This window comes from Erithacus rubecula (assembly GCF_903797595.1).
Source record: "Erithacus rubecula genome assembly, chromosome: 16".
In the NCBI taxonomy this organism is placed as follows: Eukaryota; Metazoa; Chordata; class Aves; order Passeriformes; family Muscicapidae; genus Erithacus; species Erithacus rubecula.
The window spans coordinates 7,486,724-7,505,499 of record NC_136668.1 but is presented as its reverse complement, the minus strand read 5'-3'; the positions used below and the strand labels follow the sequence as shown (position 1 = coordinate 7,505,499).

General features: G+C 43.3%; 1 protein-coding gene and 1 long non-coding RNA gene across 2 annotated transcripts in view; one reads left to right on the top strand and one right to left on the bottom strand.

The window, feature by feature from the left end:
* PDLIM4 (PDZ and LIM domain 4) overlaps positions 1 to 18,776 on the top strand; it is a 152,991-nt gene that overhangs the window by 33,355 nt on the left and 100,860 nt on the right. The window lies entirely within an intron of this gene.
* On the bottom strand, positions 6,750 to 9,586 carry LOC306808739. Its single transcript, XR_013776094.1, has 3 exons — positions 9,471 to 9,586; positions 8,239 to 8,399; positions 6,750 to 6,870 (listed from the first exon to the last, which is right to left on the bottom strand). It is a non-coding gene; the product is annotated as an uncharacterized lncRNA (long non-coding RNA).

Here is an 18,776-nt window from a genome sequence, read left to right as displayed (position 1 = left end):
CAGGGGTCAAGCTCCCGAACTAACATCTTTAAAATGCATCTTCATGTATTCTTGCTACTATTGAGCTCTGGGGTGTCCAGTTACTTTCTCCCTCAGAAAGAAATGCCTCATCTGTCGAACCATACTAAACGCGCATTAATTAATGAAATGCTTTGTTTGCTCGAGGCTGAAAATGAATTCATAAATGTAAATAATTTCCCCACTTCCCTCTCACCAGATTTACTTTTTGAGATGATTTCCAGTTTGTGACTAACAGACTTCTATTGTTTCCAGGGGAATTTCTGCAGACCGCTTCACATAAAGGTAAGAACCTGTTGCTTCCATTCTATTCTTTTCAGTTGGAGTTCCCAAAGGGAACTTGGAGTGTAACCTCTGGCGTAGCAAGTCTGAGGACATTTAAAGCAAGCTGTTATTGCTACAGATCTAAGTGGTGCTCCAAAATACTAATGCAATCTCCTATTTTAAAAAGATTATTAGAATGTGAGTAGTAACCATCCTAATTGCTCCTAAAGATAATTGTGCCCTAACTCAATTTTTATCAGTTCTTTTTAATATTTTTCCAGAGAAATTTCTGTTGGTGATTGCAAAGTTTGATCTTCAAAGAACTGGCAATATAAAGAAAATGTTTAATGTAGCTCCCTCTAAGTGTCCTACCTCAAAAGCTAAGAAAAAATTAATCATTCTCTGACTTAGATGGATTGAATCAAATTCCAAGTGTGGTCACAACCTCCACTGACAGAAACTGGACCATTTTTATTTCAAAGTTTCCAGCTATAACAGTTATGAAAACTGTCCTCACTTCTGGCAAAAAGGAAGGAAAGAGGAAATACTAAAAAGAATGAAAGAAGTTTAGATTTCCAGAGGGAAAAATGGCATATTCAATATGATTTATTAACGGTTCTTTTAAGAAAGAAAAGCTTTCTTGTTGCAAACTAGAACACTATATGTTTCCCCTTTTTCTCCTAGAAACTAAGCTGTGCACATAATAACACTGAAATGTTTATTCATGAACTAAAAAAGATTCCTGAACGGACATGCATGAGCAAAGTGAAGACAGATATGGTAAAGCTAGAAAACATCTGCCATATTTTGAAGGTAAGCTTCTACTTTTTGCTTGATTTGAGTTTCAAATATTTTCTTGCAAATATCTATTTATCCAGGGTTTTTTAAACCAGGTGATTTACCACACTCACATTTTATCAAATAAATTATCAGTAATTTTTAATTTTGAACCAGCTGCAGGCCCAGGGAAGGATACCAAGCTTTCTCTCCCATGCACAAATTCATTTTTACAGAGACCATATCAATATGGCTCAGTTAGACCTGATGTAATGAAGATTATCTATTAGGTGCGATTAATAATGACCTGTACAGCTTGTCCTTCAGGAAAGACAATTAGGGAGATTTACAGAGAAAAAATCTGCCTTTTGAATCCAAAAGAGAGAATGACAGAAATTAAGGGATAGAAAATATGGTTTGCATGGACCAGTGGCTGAATTTCCAACAGTAACTGTGTTTAGGTAATCCCCTGCAACAGAGAAGCAGACTTCAGGAAGAAAACCAGATAAGCATCAATTTTCTATGTATTGCAGCTGCCAGAATAAGCCATGTCTAAGTTTGTCATCCAACCAACAAGTCATTCACATGGCTGCAGCTGGGATTGTGCTGGGACCCAGCCAATGTCCCACATTCCCTCACAGTCCCCAGGATTTGTTATTGTGACAGAAATGTTTTTGACCTTCCAAATTGGCAGATGATTCCTCTGCCCCCCAAAATCAACAGAGAGAAGTCTGCAGTACTGTGAAAGTCAAAGAGAAATAGCTAATGACTAATGATTTCTAAGAATTGTGTGAAATGGTTTTGGGGGTATGAAGGACAGTGTCCTCCTCCATCCCAGTGAGCTGAGACAGAATGCAGCATCTGTAACTCATGCATCAGTACCTCCTTTTTGCTCTTAGGAATCCTCCAATGACAAGAGCTGCTCAAAGATGGCAGAAACGAAATTCTCACATTTTAAAAAGAGTCTGCAAGAATTCTTGAGATGGGTCAATCACAAGCTGGACTGCAAAAGTGTTGGGAGAAGCGAGTTGGGTTTGGACATGGATGGCAAATGCAGCTGCCGTGACGCCTGGAAATCCCACCGAGGCTTGGGCTAGGGAAGAGCTGGCCAGGCACTGAGGGGCTGGCTGGGAAAGGGAGTGGGAGACATGGCTGTTATAGAGTCTTTACTAATTAATGCAAATATTCTATTGCTAATTAATTTTACATCTTGATGGCTAATGGAAGGAGGCAAACTAAAACTGTACACAGCAATTAAAGCTTTGTATAATAAGCACAACCAAGTGCCATAATTTATTTTGTGCAGTTATCAAATGTAAAGTGTCTTATGTTGTGAGAATTTTATGGTATAAGGATATGTTGGAGGAGGGGGTGGCGGGGAGATTGCACAGAAAACCAAACACTGACCCACAGACCAGGAGATCCAGCACAACCCCCAGGAGGGTGAAAGAGACCCAAAACCCACCATTCCATGTGCTTGAACCCCCAGCACAAAATTCATGCTTCTGGTTTCCTCTGCTTTACAATGAGGTTTAACATGAACCTAACTTAATCAACCTTGAGGTTCCATATGCTCCTACTGCAGCTGCAGTATCTTCTCCCAATGCACTGAACATACTTTGTTTTGAATTTTTCACATTTTTTCACCATACAAAATTTGTACAGGTTATGACTAGATCCAAACTGGTGCTGAATCTCATGCCTAAGAAAGATATTGAGCATAATATTCCTTGCACAAGACCTCACACAGCTCTGTGTAAATCATTACAAACTGGATGTCAAATGCTATTTTTCTGCTATATATCTGTATTTTTAAAAAACTCTTAGGCAGAGACTTAGATGGGAAGAAGTTTTTAAAAATGCAGACTTGTCTCAAGGCAGTGGTTAAGGCCAATTCTAGTCATGGCAATATCACTACTCCTAGTCTGCACTAACAACACCAGTATAACAGATAGAAAAGGTCATTGATGATGGGTCTCCCAAGGGTGGCTGATACCTGCTCCCTTGTGATTCAGAGGCACCACAGATTTCAAGGGTTTTGTCCTCAGAGTTAGAAAAGGTGGGGGAACCCAGACTTCTCTAAGTACAGATAGAACTACAATTTGCCATACAATTGAGCCAAAAGACAGTTGGCTTGTATAATAACAAATCTAGCTGACATCAGTTAAAATCCCATAGCTCTTCTAATCACAGCAAAAGGCTGGACCCAAATTTGAAACTACTGTGATTAAACATAATGGAGTCGTCAACTGCTTTTCAAACTCCGAAATACAAGATATCTGTTTGCTAGATGGATCTTACCTTGGTGCTTAGACCTTTGCTACCACTGAACATGCTCCACCACTCCCACTCACAGCCTAAGGTTGGTGAGTTTTGGACAAGGATTGGTGTTGAAGTCACTAACAGCCATGGAAATTCCTTGTTATGGCAGTATGATTTATCACACTTGTAAACCTTGTAATTCCTCCAGACACACAAGCCAGAAGGTTTACACCATTTCCTATCATGTCTGCATCATTAACCAATATCTAATTAATAATTAATAACTAATTTTTGCATCTGATTAAATAGTGGTGAGAGGAAGAAAGAGACAGCATTTACAAGGCGTGTGGAGAAAAATATCTGTCCTATTGTCATGCTTCAGTGTCAATATAAAGAGTTTTCTATCATGCTCAGCATGCCCTGAACTATCAGGCATCTCCAGGTTAAAATGGCAGTGGTGATGGGGTAGTACAGGTCTGGCTGCAGCTCTCTGCATCTTTTTGCATCCTAGACAAGATAAGCACTCTGGAAACCCCCACATCACAGAGAACCTTGAAAACTGAAATAAAATTATAAACTGGTGTCTTAGGTTGCAATACAGGATGTGACCAAAAGTATGTATTCCATCACCATCTGTTAAACCAGGTGGGGCAGCCATCTTTATCTTCTCCACAACCCATGCTCCCTCCAGGAAAATATCATGTGCTAACGGGCCACTGAACCCCACTGTATGACTGATAAAATTACATCATCCCATTGGGAGATGCTCCACCCAGGGGAAGGAGCCAAGCCTTTCCTACTTAGATGAAAACTGAGATTGGGAACATCAGGGCAGCCTTTCCCACTGGATTCCAGAGGAAAACCAGACCTTTCCACATCATCCCTGGACCTTCAGAGGAAAACTGCACCTTCTCCAGGAGCACTGCTCCAGCTGAGCCACATCTGCCACTGCAGGGGGATGCAGCCACCACTGAATGGGACTGCTACCAACAACCTGACTGATGGGGTGTCAGGTTGTATTCTGACTCTGTCAGTGTTTTGGGGTTGTTCTTTGCAATACTGTATTCCTATTTTAATTTTCCTAGTAAAGAACTGTTATTCCTATTTCCCATATCTTTGCCTGAGAGCCCCTTAATTTCAAAATTATAATAATTTGGAGGGAGGGGGTTTACATTCTCCATTTCAAAGAGAGGCTCCTGCCTTTCTTAGCAGAGACCTGTATTCCAAACCAGGACACCTGGGAAAGCTTGAAGCCTATGAAAACATATGAGATCTCAACATGGTCTGAATTGCAGCAGGGTTTTGGAGGGCCATATACATACAGCCATGTGAAGGATGAGTTTCTGTGGTTGTGTAAGAGGATGGGATCTTGTTCTGGTTTAGGGAAACTTTTGAATGGGGTTTCTCTAGGGAACTTGTTAGTGGAAATATTTCCTTGGAGAGAAGTGGAAAAAAAAAACCTGTTTATTTAATAGGCAAAGCACTTCCCAGCACAAAATGGAACAATATCAAACAGTAAAACCTCTTGCTGCTCTGAAGAGATGACAAATTCAGAAGAGTCCCTTCCATGGGTTGCAGCCCAGCTCACTCAGACTGCTCTCAGTCCCTCCAGTGCTGGGAAATGTCACAGCCCAGGTGGGCCACAGGTGTGGCCTCCTGCTGCTCTTCTGGGTTTTCAGTCCAAAGCAAATTCAAACAATTCCAAGAAAAAGGAAAAAATCTTAGTCTACAGTCCAGGGAGCTTCTTTCCCTCAGCTAGCTAGAAAAACTAACAAAGAGCAAAGGAGAATTCTCTCCTGCTGTCCACTGCAGACAACACAGTCTGTGTGAAGGATGTGGGGGAGCAAGAGCAGCATCTGATAACAAACTCTGCACCTCTTCTTTCCCTCTTCACTCCTGGAACCAGTTTTAGAGCTGCAGAACTTAATATTCAACACCAACAGAACACATGATTGGGGATACAAGCATTGTCACCCCAAGACAGACCTACACAAAGAAATAAACCTGCTGAATTGCTGTCCTGAAATTCTTCACAGCACACAGAGTAAATGAAATCAATTCCTGACCTTCCACTCAGCTGCTGAATAATACATGAATTTGCTCATATATTCAGCCCCACCTCAACTGCCAGAGGACTTTGAAAAATATTGGAAGATACTCAGTTTAAAAGTGGTTTGTTTTAAGCCTAGTGTATTTCTTTCTAGAACTCACTGTTTAACATTATGTATCTGTGATCTCACCTTTGCCCCGGGGTTTTCCTCGAGGGCATGCTGGTCCCTCCCCTGCTCAACCATTTCAAAGCACAACTTAGTTGAAAAAACAGAAATAAATTGAAGAACACTTAGTTCAGTTTCATGAACGCTGGAGATGACCAAAGTGATCGTGTCCAACCCTATGAGAAAGAACAGATCAACCCACAATATTTTCTGGAGTTGGCCTTGTTCAAACACACTCTAAGGGTTTCACAGGACCCACAGAGTAAGATATTGCACCAGTCAGTGTTTGAACTGGGATGGCAAACAGAAGAGTCACATTATCATCAGAAAGGTATTTATTCTGCAGAAGTCCATGATTTTATGGAGCTCTTGCCAGAGAACATGTTTTTGTTACTGTCTGTGGTCAGATTGGCTGAGTTTGATTTCTCACTGAGCACTCACCTACTCCAGCAGCTTCTCCAAGGTTTAACCTTAATGTAATTCAGTTCAAATTTTAAAATCCCAAGCATGACATTTGGGCTTATTATTCCACTGACTTGATCAGAAAGTCCTGTAGCACTCCCAGCATGACTCATATTTGGTTTTTTAAGTTCATAAAGAGGGAGGAAAAAACCCCTAGCCACCTACTCACACTCTGACTATACCCACTCCTAAATTCAGGTCATCGCCCCTGTATAAATGTTTATTTTTCCATACATCTACTTGCAGCCCTTGCATCAAGGACATGCAGAAAAGGAAACCAGATTAGAATTAAAATCTGACCTTCCAAATTGGGTAGGCAGCAGCAGCATCTTCCTCACCACCTTTATGAATGCATTTATTTTGCATGATTCCTGCACACATATGTTGCCCTCTCACATAAAGTCAAGGTCAAATTTATGCTCAATTATTCCTCATGTTTTCTGAGATGAAACAACCATGAAAAGCTTATAAACAAAAAATTATATACCAGCACCATGGTATCAGAGTATGTATAATGATAAAATAACCAAACCTGGGCAAAGCTTTTAAAAATACTCAGATGAAGCCTATACTTAATGCAAATGCTTCCACAGAAACTAGAAGACACATAATTTAGGATGATTCCTGATACCATCCAGCAACGTGAAGCTACAAGAGGACCTGTACAAGTTTAGCCCACAGGTTTTGAGCCAAAGGAAACACAGGCAGATAAATTCAGCATGTAAATTCTTCCCACGACTTTATCAGAGTAGGGAAATAAACCAGGCACAGAGTCTACAGTACCTGTTTCCCGTAGCTGAAATATCTGAAACTCTTTTTTGTGCATCTTAAGATACAAACAGCTGTTAGCCACATCCTTGAGTCATAAAGGCTGTGAGCAGAAAAAGAATATATTCTTATTAATAAAAACTATAACCTTCAATAACAATAATAGAACTAACTACAGGACAGAATTGAAAATAATTTTTAAAACTTAAAAAAAAAATCAGTGGAAGAAATGGGAAGTATTAAATAATTTGTTTGAGATAACAGCACATCAGCAATCCATAGACTATGAGTCTGTTTATCATTGACTGTAACCTTATGTAAAAGATATAAAAGAATTCATTTCCCAAAGATGTAAGACCTACAGCAACCCCATCCAACCCTGGTCAGAAACAATCCTGAAGCAACCCTAATTCTCTATATACAATTTCCTAAGTTATTTGAATCTTTATCCAGGCTATGAAACTTCTCAAGTGCAATGCTCTAAATGCTCTCAAAAGCAATGAAAAAAAAATAGAAATCTGTGTCTAATATTCTTGGCAGCAGCACAGTCTGTGTTCTAATAACTTCCATAAGTACTGAGCTTGCATGTCTTGAAATCTATTTTATCTGTGATACACTTCACATGCAAGGACTTCTAACTTTTATTACTTGCAATTAAATGTTTCTTCTCTGCTTTCACAACAGGAACTTTGGGTGTGGACAGAATGCTGGAGGGACCTGAGTACACTTTTAACCACCTACCACCAGCGAACAACAGAAAGAATGGGAAAGCCCCATCCCTGCCTCCCTCTGCTATCTGTAACAGCATCATCCCTGTTCTGTTTCCTGATCTGTGCAATCCTGCTTGCAGAGAAGCAGGAGGCACATCCCATCCACCTCTCTACTGAATCAGCATGGATCCACTCTACATAAATCCAGACACATTAGCCTTGAAAAGTCACAGTTCCCCCAGAATCTGCTGGCAAATTCAAACGTACTGCAATAATGGTTGCTCTTCCTGAACTTTTATGTTACTCCCAAAAAAGAGCATATTTCAAATAAACTGTGGAAAAAATTCAACAGGAAAAAATACAGGAGCCAGAAGTACAAATCATTTTTCTGGTGGCCAGAATGCTACCGGATGTATCTGGTAATTTCCAAAGTACACCATGGGAATAAGCTTACCTTATCGATTCTTTCTTCTCGCCAAGATGTTACTCAGAACAGTCACCTGTGATCATTGATAACGTGTCATGGAAGAGGTTTAAAAGGTGTTTTAGCTTTAGAAAAGTTATAAAGGAAGGTAGAAAATAAAACAGAAAGAAATGTAATAGACTGAGCCCTCCCTCCCTGAGATGGAGGGATGAGATAGGGCTGTGGTTGATGTGGCAGGAGCTGAGCACAAGCAGTGGTCATCACTGCACCCCCACTTCCTGCACTATCCAGAACTCATTCCCCAAAAGCACGTAAACAGAAATTAAAATGAGCTTACTTCAGTTTTTGACATGAATGGAGTGCTGCTGTAAGGTTGGGGATGGATAACCCTGGATGAAGTACTCTGCATCCCAGGCATGGGTCCTGCCTCTGCAAACCACACAGCTGAGAGCAGGGGATCTTGTTGCAGTGTCCACCTGGTACCCATCCTCTGCTAGGCTGTACATATAGGGCAGGCTCAGGCCCATAGTGTCAGGTCTGGTTTGCAGCCTGGCAATCCTGCAGAAGGTATAACATGATTTCCCGGAGCGCAAATGAGCTTCTCATTCTGTGACCTCACTAGGATCCAAATCAATAAACAGAAACCTCCTTTATCCAGTTGTTACTCACTGAGCCTCTCAGTTCTAGAGAATACATCCCTACCAAGCAGCTCTTCTGCCAGTGTGGCTTTCCAGTTACGGCAGCACCTCTTCAGTTAAGTGAAAAGGCATTAAATGCAATGCTAAGCACTAACCAGTAGCCTCGGAGCCAAAATTATATTTTCCAAAGTAGTTTAAGCTCTAGTTGATCAATTTAACAATGTCCATAGCAGGTAGTTACACACCTGAATGTGATGGTCAAGTGGAAAGCTTTCTCCACGATTGCAGAAGCTGCATAGCTGCTCTCCCTTAAAACACCACCACCATCAGACCCAGCTTTAACAAGCATCAAGGCTGGTTCCCAGCAGTTTGTAAAGGTGTTGTTTCACAGCTGGTTCAGATCTCTGTTGTGCTAACAAAACAATAGCTCTCCATAGTAAAATTCCATTTTAATTTCCACCCCATTTTAATGAGATATTAGTTCCAGTTTTTATGTGTAAACCCTGGCCTGGCTTAGAAACAGAGCTACCAATCTGCAGCAAACAGCAGGACTGGGAAAGGACAGCACTAAGCTCTTGGAGAAGAGCAGAGTTTCCTGTGTCAGCCCTGTGTAAAGCTCCTTTGCCATCCACTGTCCCTTCGCACCGCATCACTTCGTCTCTGAATTATTTACTTTTGTCAGAAGGGTTAAAAATTGTTTTGTCAGTAACAAACTAAGCCAGTCACAGGGTTCACATGGCAGGTGAGTGCTTTCAAACAAGTTAGACTCCTTAAGTTCCACTCTGCCTTGCTCTGATGTGCTGAATAACTGAGGTCCCAGGTGTGCTTCCACTGCAAGGTGCCTCAGATCCCACCCACAACCTCTTTAGCACAGGGAAACCCTACTGTGAGTTATAAAAGCTTCTGGAAGAGTAAAATATCCTGTACTTACTCCAGGTAACATGCCAAGGAAACAAGGTCACTTGTTTTTTCTGCCCCTCTCCAAAGGATATTGCATCATCTCACTGTGTAGACTGAGCACAACTATTTGATACTTTGTCTTGTTCTGTAGAAAATAATTTTTTTTAGTTTTGGAATCCACAACAATCATTTTGTCCTTTCACCCAGCTGTGGTTTGGGGCCACTGCCAAGCACTGCACAGGCTCCTCAAAGCACTTAAGGGTTAAGCATCACTCACAAGTAAAAATTCAGCATTTTATTTAAAATGAGTTTGTTTTAATAATGCTTGGCATATTTTTACTTTTTGCTTGTTTATTGGTTTTTTGGCATTTTGTTTGTTTTTTTAAACAAATATGCTTTTAATAAAGGAAAGTTAGTGTCTAGGATTCAGTCCTGGAGTGGCCAAGCAATTGGACTAGATGATTGTTGCAGGTCCCTTCCAGCTGAATTATCCCACTAATTTCTCCCTCCCAAGCTCCAAATGCTCCTTCTCACACTATTCTGGTGGCTTTGGCCAACAGCTGGCCCAGCTGTAGAGGATCAGCCTCCCAGCTCCCCACACAGTTCTCGAGCCACACTTGCAGCTACACGTCAGCCTGAGCACGAGCTGGTGGCACATACAGAGGACAAGCAGGGGACATCTCAGGGGTGGCTTCAGAGACAGCCATGGTCAAGCCTAGTCAAGGGGAAATGTTCAACAGTGCTGTCTTTGAAGAATTTCCCAAGTTATTTTATCCCATAGGACTAACCCAACCTGCAAACTCAGAATTTAGATAGGTCAAGTGTCCAGCTAACAGGAGCTGTTATGTATTAATAGCTCAAGAAGCTTTTCTGATAAGTCTGGCTGGGTAAATCCTTTCTTTGAGAAAGGAATTTCTTTGACATCTGTGTGGTATAGGACATATAAGGGATTTAACCTGAGAAATATTTAGAAGAAAAGCTGCCAGGGCAGCTCTGGAGAGGTTCACAGGACAGAGCCCCTCCTGAACCATGAAGTGTAGCAGCTGAGCTCTGCCAGGCTCACTGGGTGTTACCCAACCCCTCAATCGCCTCGGCTGCACAACTGGCTCCACACCCCCAGAAGAGAAGTGCATCCACATCTGAGAAGTGCTGGCTTGTGCCACCTGTAACTGATGGGGTGGAGGATGCAGTTGCCTTTATCTGTATATCAAGCCCCAGAGCTGTGCTGGGGCATTTCTTAGAGAATATTTAGTGCCTGATGGTGGATTCTTCATTCAGTAACATCCCATGTTGCACTGCCTTTAGGCAAGAATTCTTATATATAAGAATATAATATAATATAATAAGATATAACTTAAACATGGCATTTCATCATTAAATCATTTGCAGAAACAAAGGTCTAGTACTCACAGGGGTGATTCTCCTTGACATCTTTGCTTGCTTTGGCTGCCTGGGACTACCAGGGACAAATCACAACTAACAAGGGTGGGAATATTACTTTGAACTCATGCAAAAACTTCCATTAGCTCTGACTCCATTTCTGGGAGTGCTGCCATGGGGTTCTGGTCAGTCCTTGGACACATTAGACACTGCTGTAATGTCACTTGGTGCTACAAGATGTGGCTCAACTCACCAAGGATGCAGTCCATGGCTGCTCCCCTCCACCTTTAAATGCACCCAAAATTCTACAAATGTTTTCCCTGCACAGCTTCAAAACAAACTCCAGCTTGCCATTTCCTCTTTCTTGTGAGTAAACCCAGGCTAATTGTCTTGAAAATCCAAGCTATCATTTACTCAGAGCAAAACACAGAGATGAAAACCACAGCAATGCAGCCTGTGCAAAGCTTCTGACTCAAAGGGCTTTTTCTGTCAGTGCTCCTCTGTCATGGGCAGTGCAGTCACAGGGAAGCTCTTGTGGGAAGAAAGATTCAAAGCTGGGAGTGTGCAACAATTCAGATGCTCGTCTTACCAGGTACAAATCTGAGTCATTAAGCAGTCTGAATTTCTAGGCAATGTCAATGAAGAAATAGCTCCTTTTAAATGAACTATGTGATGTACAAATTCTTTCTTGCTTGAATGTAACATAATACAACATTTCCACAAAGTGACAGTGCCCACAAATGTGTCAGACCAGGCTGTTGCACCCAGCTGGTTCTCTGCAGATGGAGTGTCCGTGGGGGACATAGGCCAGTGAGCAGAGCCTCAGCTGGCCAGTGGTCTTGCTAAGAGGTTTCTGTCATTTATTTTGGCAGGGGTAAAACTACATTTAATAAGAGCTCAATTACCTTAGACTCCTTCTAAGCTGAATTGTAGCATCTCCTATGAGAGGCTGAGCTGCAAGAGAAGGTGGGATACAACTGTAACCAGCATATCCAGAACAAGAGTGTGTGTTCCTAGCTGCAAGAGGAGCTGGAGAAAGCTATCCTGCAAACACATTAAACCCTTGCACTGTAAAGGACACCTGTGTTAGAAAAAAGCTAACTCTTAGATACAATTTAAATGGGGAAAAAGTCTTAAAAGGAAAGAAAACTGTTTATTTGTACTGATACAGCAGAGCCAGCTGTGCACCTCTCTCCAGAGAGCTGAACACACACACCTTCCAACAAAATAGCAACTTTTTATACCCTTTCACAGCTGGGGCGGTCCCTGTCCCCTTTCTCATCAGCTGGTACTCAGGAACTTATATTCTCTCCTGACCACCTGTTTTTCTGTCCCCTCCCATCTCATCCTGCTTAATTTTGGTGAGGTCTTCAACTGCACCCCTCTCTCAGCTCACAGCAACACCCAACAAATTGACTAGAACAAATCCAAATCATAAATAACAACACATAGAACCAACAGCTTTCATTCTTTGACTTAATAATCTTTTGGCTGCAGCAAAATATTACCTCATCTCTCACACCTGCAAGAGCCAGACTTGGCCCCATATTAGCAGGGTGACAGGGTGGGGACAGCAGAGCCAGCAAGTGCCTCCATTCTGCAGGCATGGGTGAGTGAACACATTTTGCAGTATTTCTCCCACCAAAATACATAGGCTGGGGCAAAGAGCCCAGAGCATGTCTAAATTAACACTTGTTAGGAAGTGACAGCTTAAGGCCACAGATGGTATTAAGGCTCACAGATTCCCAAACTGCATTGAGTCAGAAACATTTAACTTGTCCACACCTACTCAAAGTGGAGGAAATCAGGGCACTAACAAGCCAAACCATACTGTAGCAGGAGGAGGTGCCAGCCTGCCCGTGGTGCAGCAGCAGTGGCTGCACTCTTCACACAGGGCTCAGTGATGCCACTGGGGCTTGTGCACAGCTGGAGTGCAGGTGGGAATTGCTCACAGCTGACTGCAGCTGCCACTCTCAGACCAAACCACACACATCTGCTCCAGGGCCAGAGGAAGGAGCCCCAATCTGCAGAAGATGGAATAAGTGCCAGGATCAGCCAGCTCCTCTTTCAGGTGATGAATCATGTTGGGACTTCGTTCAGGTCTATAAATGGATGTGGTCACAGGATTGCTGAACCTCGGCAGGTGAGTCACTCCACCCCAGCCCAGACACGCAGAGATAAATTAGAAAGTTCATCAGGTCTCACCAGGTCTGAACGTGCAATGTGATGCCACAATCTTCCATCATCTTTGCAGATATGAATACTGACAGCAATATCCTCTGAAGCTATAAGGAACAATGAAGTGCCCAATGCCCTAAACAATCAGCAATCACACAAGGAGACGCTTATGTTCACCCAGTTCACTCCTATATAGTTTTACACCATCCTCAAGTTTCAGAAGTTGCAGGGTTCCCACCTCTACATAGGAACATGGGGCAAAAAAGACATCCTTGAGTCCAGTCCATGGGGCAAAAAAGACATCCTTGAGTCCAGTCCCTGCTTTGCAGGTGAGGGGCTGAATCAGGGAGCACTGAGGAGAAACCATATTCAAGCCTATGGTTAGAGATGACTCTGCCTAGACTTTTGTTTTTCAACAAAAGTGCACCAATATAGCAATGCAGTGAAACTCACCTTCTCCTCATCATCTGAGAGCTGAAACACCAGGAACTAGAAGGACAAGGACGTTCCAAGGGTAAGCTAAGCAAAGCCAGAGGCACTGCTGCTCCCAAAGCTTATCCCTTACCACAGCATGAGGAAAGGGGCAGAACTCTGCCCTTTTCAGGGAAAAAGCCTGGTAATTTCAGAAATATTTCTCAAGAAACTAGATCTCAGAAACACCTGAGGCTACCCTGAGATGTTGGAGGTTAGGATTTTTTCTTTCTTTCTCCCAGGTAATTTTCTCCTATTTGCTGCCTAAGAGATGATAACAACTGATAGCTAAGAAAACAAAAGATGAGGATGGGGAAGGGTGCAGCTGGCTGTTCTTTTAGCTGAGGGGTTTTCTCTTGGGTAGGGCAGGGATACCAACATTTTGAGATTTCGGCTGGGGTGAGGGATTGGGCTCACTTGTCACTGTCTCAGGTCTGGAGCAGAGACAGGTGGGGTTTGGTGACAGCCACCACAGAGCTTTTGTTCTCCCAATGTTTCTTGTAAAAGCAGTTGTTGAACTGGGACCTGATCAACACCTGACCTCACTGGAAAAGGGCCCTCACCACCTAATGGGTGAAAACCCAGGGCCCTGAGCCCCTCCCAGGGAGCCTGAACGCGCCTGCTGCTGCACAGCCCCGGCCATTTTTTGCTACTACTTCTGGATTTTTTTGCTGCACTTTATCCTGACCCCCAGCGCCTGGCAGGACCCCCAGCTGCTCCTGCCTCTGCCGTTCCCTCAGGGCTGTGCTTTGTTTGCCCCACGAGCTGTGCTGGCCTCTGCCGTTCCCTCAGGGCTGTGCTTTGCTTGCCCCGCGGGCTGTGCTGGCCTCTGCCGTTCCCTCAGGGCTGTGCTTTGCTTGCCCCGCGGGCTGTGCTGGCCTCTGCCGTTCCCTCAGGGCTGTGCTTTGCTTGCCCCGCGGGCTGTGCTGGCCTCTGCCGTTCCCTCAGGGCTGTGCTTTGTTTGCCCCGCGGGCTGTGCTGGCCTCTGTCATTCCCGCCGCCCCTCTGAGGTTGCTGCCGCTGCCCCTGGGCGGTTGCCAAGGAAACCCCGTTTCCCTCTCTCCCGCCCGCCGTTGCCCCGTGCAGAGGGGCCGGGCCCGCGCCACAGCGCCCCCTGCAGCCGCGGGGGAATCACTGCGGCCGCCTGCCCGGCCCGGAGCCAGCAGCGCCCCTGCCGGCCGTGAGTGGAACTGCAGCGAGGGAAAGGCTGGCAGCTGAGAGAGGCTCCTTGGGTTTCTGCTTTTGTTTGTTGTTGCTGCCAATGTTTTAGTTTGTTTGCCTTGTTATACACATATGTACTAGTAAATAATTGTTTTTCCTTTTCCCATTTCAAAGTTCTAATAATTTGGAGGGAAAGAGAGGGTCACATTTTCCATTCCAAGGGATGTTCCTGCCTTTCTGCCTATTCTTTAAATCAGGACATGAGGTCTGCTTTTTCCAACCCAAATTTTGATGTGAAACATCTGATGAAGTGTATTTATAGCCCAAAACAACACTGCCAAACAGTTTCACCCATACTCTCCTTGGCCTGCAAACACCAGCTACACAGCTGCTTTTGGTAGCTGGGCTGCACAAAGATCCACAGCAGAACACACCATGGGCAGGAGTTTTACCTGAGCTACAAGCTGCAGCTGAGGGGCTGCCCACCAGAACATCACATCCCTGCAGCTGCCAGTGCCCACCTGCCCCAGCAGCTGGAAATTCAAACTGCAGCCTGGCTCCTCTTTCTCCTTCCCCCCAGCCAAGAGTGTGCTCTGTGTCACACTGTGGTTACACATGCCCACAGAGCAAGGTGCTGCCAGGAGAGCTCAGGGCACCATGACCCCAGTTTCCCTACATCTTGCTGATACAGTTGTGAGGCCTTAGAGCGTGAGAGAAAAACAGATTTCAAGGAAAAATAATTCTTAATCTGTGTAAATTTTGACCCAGCTGATCCTAACATCAAGTGAGCAGCTTGGTTTTATCCTTGACTTTCTCTCAAGACTTCATCAGGAATTTCAGAAGAAACATCCTGAGGTGCACGCTTGAGCCAAGGGCCATCTCTGAAAGCTGGAGAATTCCTGGGGGTCATTTCTCACAGGGCTTTGCAAACAGAGTCTGTCTTTGGGGAAATCCTTACCAAGCAGAGGTAAGTTTTGGGCATGAACTACCTGGCTCTAATGACAGGTAACCTGCTGTGCTGACTCCCCCAGCACCATCTGAGGGTGCAGGAAGAACAGAAAGAAAAGGCTTGAAGAACAGCTATATCCTAGGTTACCTTCTACACACACACACTCACACCCACCATCCTCATCCCCAAAATAATTTAGCATCACTGAAAAAGGACCCTTGCTCTTCCTGAATTAGACAGTCCTTATCTCAAGGCACAGAACTGCCTTGTATAACACCAATGTGGTCCCCCTCTAAGCAGAGTATGTCAACTGCTCTCTGCCAGGATTTGCATAGCTTCCCTTCTCCATCCCAGCCAGACCCTTTCACCACTCCCACTACACATTTGAGCCTGGATACCAGTTTTTCCACCTAAGGTGATTAGACTGATGGTTTTCACACACTATTCTACTGTAACAGGAAAGACAATTTCTGATGTAGGCAAAAAAATTACAAGCACTTCACTGAGTCTGTTCAGCTGAACATTAATATTTTGGATCACTTTCCAACAGAGCTGGAGGGCTGCACAACTGCTCAGTGACACAGTATATATGCACCTAAGCAGCATTCAGGCCAGAATGTGGATTACAGACATGGGCTGGGGCTGATTGTCCTTCTTATGATTTCAAAAGCTACACAAGATGAGAAACCACCTTTCCATAAGAGCTCATATGGTGTCTGCCTTCCCCAGTATCTATCACACAGGACAGCACCTTGAAGACCTCATCTCCAGCTAATTCCAACATATATGGCCAGAAAAGGTCCAAAGCACTTCAAAGTGACTGGTAACCCCTGGTCCAGAGTCAGCCTCTGCTGTGTCTGCACTGAGTACTTTAAACCCTGTGAAATAAAGAAAAGCATACATGATGTCAGGAGAAAAACCATTTCAATCTCAACAAGACCTAAGTACTTCCCTTACCAGTAACATATTGGCAGGAACTCCCTGTGCCTATATGCAGAAAGGCTGATTTGCTACAGGATTTGAAGCTTCATTGTTTTAGGTTTAAGAACTACTCCATAGGTTTAAATTTAGGCTGCCATAAGCTGTTCATCTTCTGCAATGATAGGAGACAGAATAGGGAATCTAATGAGACAGACTATACAAATATGCTTGGGAAATTACTGAATCTCACAGGCCATACATGCTCTTGTCTCTCAAATTATTGTATTTATTATCTACTACTCTTCAGATCAGCAGTATGCAAATCCTGCATAGAGCACCAAGAGCAGCTTGGCATTCAAGCAGTTCTGCATCCATGCTCATTGCCTCCTACTTTAGGTGGGAGCAAGGTCAAAGACAACTGATAAGACAGAACAGGACTTTTCCCAGAGAAAACAAACAAATAGAATTATCTTTACAAGTTCAGCATGCTAATATACAGTTAACAATAGTATGTCCCAGCCAACTATGCTATTTCAGAATTGGGATGTGCAGTTTTTGGCCAGAATCCTGATGTGAACTTTATCTGTCAACATACCACGTTGACAAAGTCTAAGTAGGTTCCTCTTCCTTCCCCTAAAACCCAGAGTGCTCAAACCAGAGACTGTGCCTTTGGCTCATTGTCACTTCACATCTGCAAGAGTGTCACATGTGGAATACTTGGTTATAAAGCAAAGCTCCTTGTTTGCCAAGTTTATGTTATACTGAAACATATTACTAAGAAAACTGGAGGTCAACAATGAGATATCCTGAACAGCCAGCCAGCAACCACAAAAATTCATGGCAAGAAAAGGAGGGCCTGAGGAGATCAGAGAGCATCTATGGAGCTCTGCTGTGTTGGGCCTTCAAAACTTTCAGGAAAAAAATATTGCAGTTTCTATAGCCAACTGCACTAAGTATTCACACAACGCTTAGACACGAGTCTAGATCCTCATTTCAGTATTAACAACTTGAGCTCAGCAAGTCTCTGTCTGGACAATGCAAAGCCTCCTTCAATCAGTTGTGCATGTTTAACAGAAAAATTAAAACTTAAGCAGTACAGGTACGTACTGCATCTGCATAAAGCAATAACCCTCAAAATTCATTAGTTCTTCACATAAAAATACAGGAGCACATGAAGATGGATTGCTGAGCCACATTGCTTTAATATTGATAGAATAAATTGATGACATTTATTGTATCTAACATATAAACTCCCGTTCCATGAGTGTCTCCCAAGAGAACAGCAGGGAAATTCCTTCTAACCTTGCCCAAAACCTGTTTTAAGCCTTACCTCACTCAGTCTTTGCACAACAGGGCAAAGCAGAAGCACAAAGCAAACCAGCCTTGGTCATATGGCAGTGCTGACTGCAAGTGGATGTGCCAATAAAATTGAAGTTTTTTTTCACTTTCTCAAGCCAGTTCCATGCATTGATACATTAATTATTGCCCAAGCATGTCTTTAAGCACTAGCTTATGGTTGTATAACCATTACCAGTTCTGGTTTTCAGTTCACCTGCAGTCATCCACAGTCCCATGAAATCAGGCCCAAACACAGCCAGGGTGTGGCTCCAAAGCCAGTTCACCTGCACAGCCACATATGGGAACAAGAGCCCGGCACTAACACCAAGTTTCTCCATTTCTGAAACATTTGCCTATTTCTCCATAACTTTTTTTCTGTTTTGTTGGGGTTTTTTTCCCAGCAATTAACTCTCATTTCTTCGTAAATAATTTAGAAATGGGACTTCATTTAGTACTCCATGTGCTGGCTTGTGGGGCAATACTCGCATGGTAACAGGGCAAAGGAGAATCACATGAAAGGATTATTTCCAGCCTGTCTGAAAGGCATCACAAAACACTCCTTCCAAGTCTACAAAAGTAGATTTAAGATTTGCTTGCAAAACATGCTACTGATTTCCAAAGCAGCTGAGTTCAGGTACTCCTGTGGGAAAAACACTTTCATCAGCAGATGCCTGCTTTTAGAATCAGGGATTGTCGAGACTATCACTATACTTGAAAGGCTTCCAAATTTTGTGTCAAGAACAGATAGCACCCTGCAAAAAAGAGAGTTAACACCACAGGAAAAGGCTTCTCAGAAGTGTAAAACAGACCACAAAATGTGCAGCCTCTACGCTCCCAGGATGCACTATAGTTTCAATACACAAATTACACCTTTCAGAGTTTCATTAGAAGATGCAACAGTTCTGTCTTATGTGTTGGAGTTTTAGACAGAATAAAACC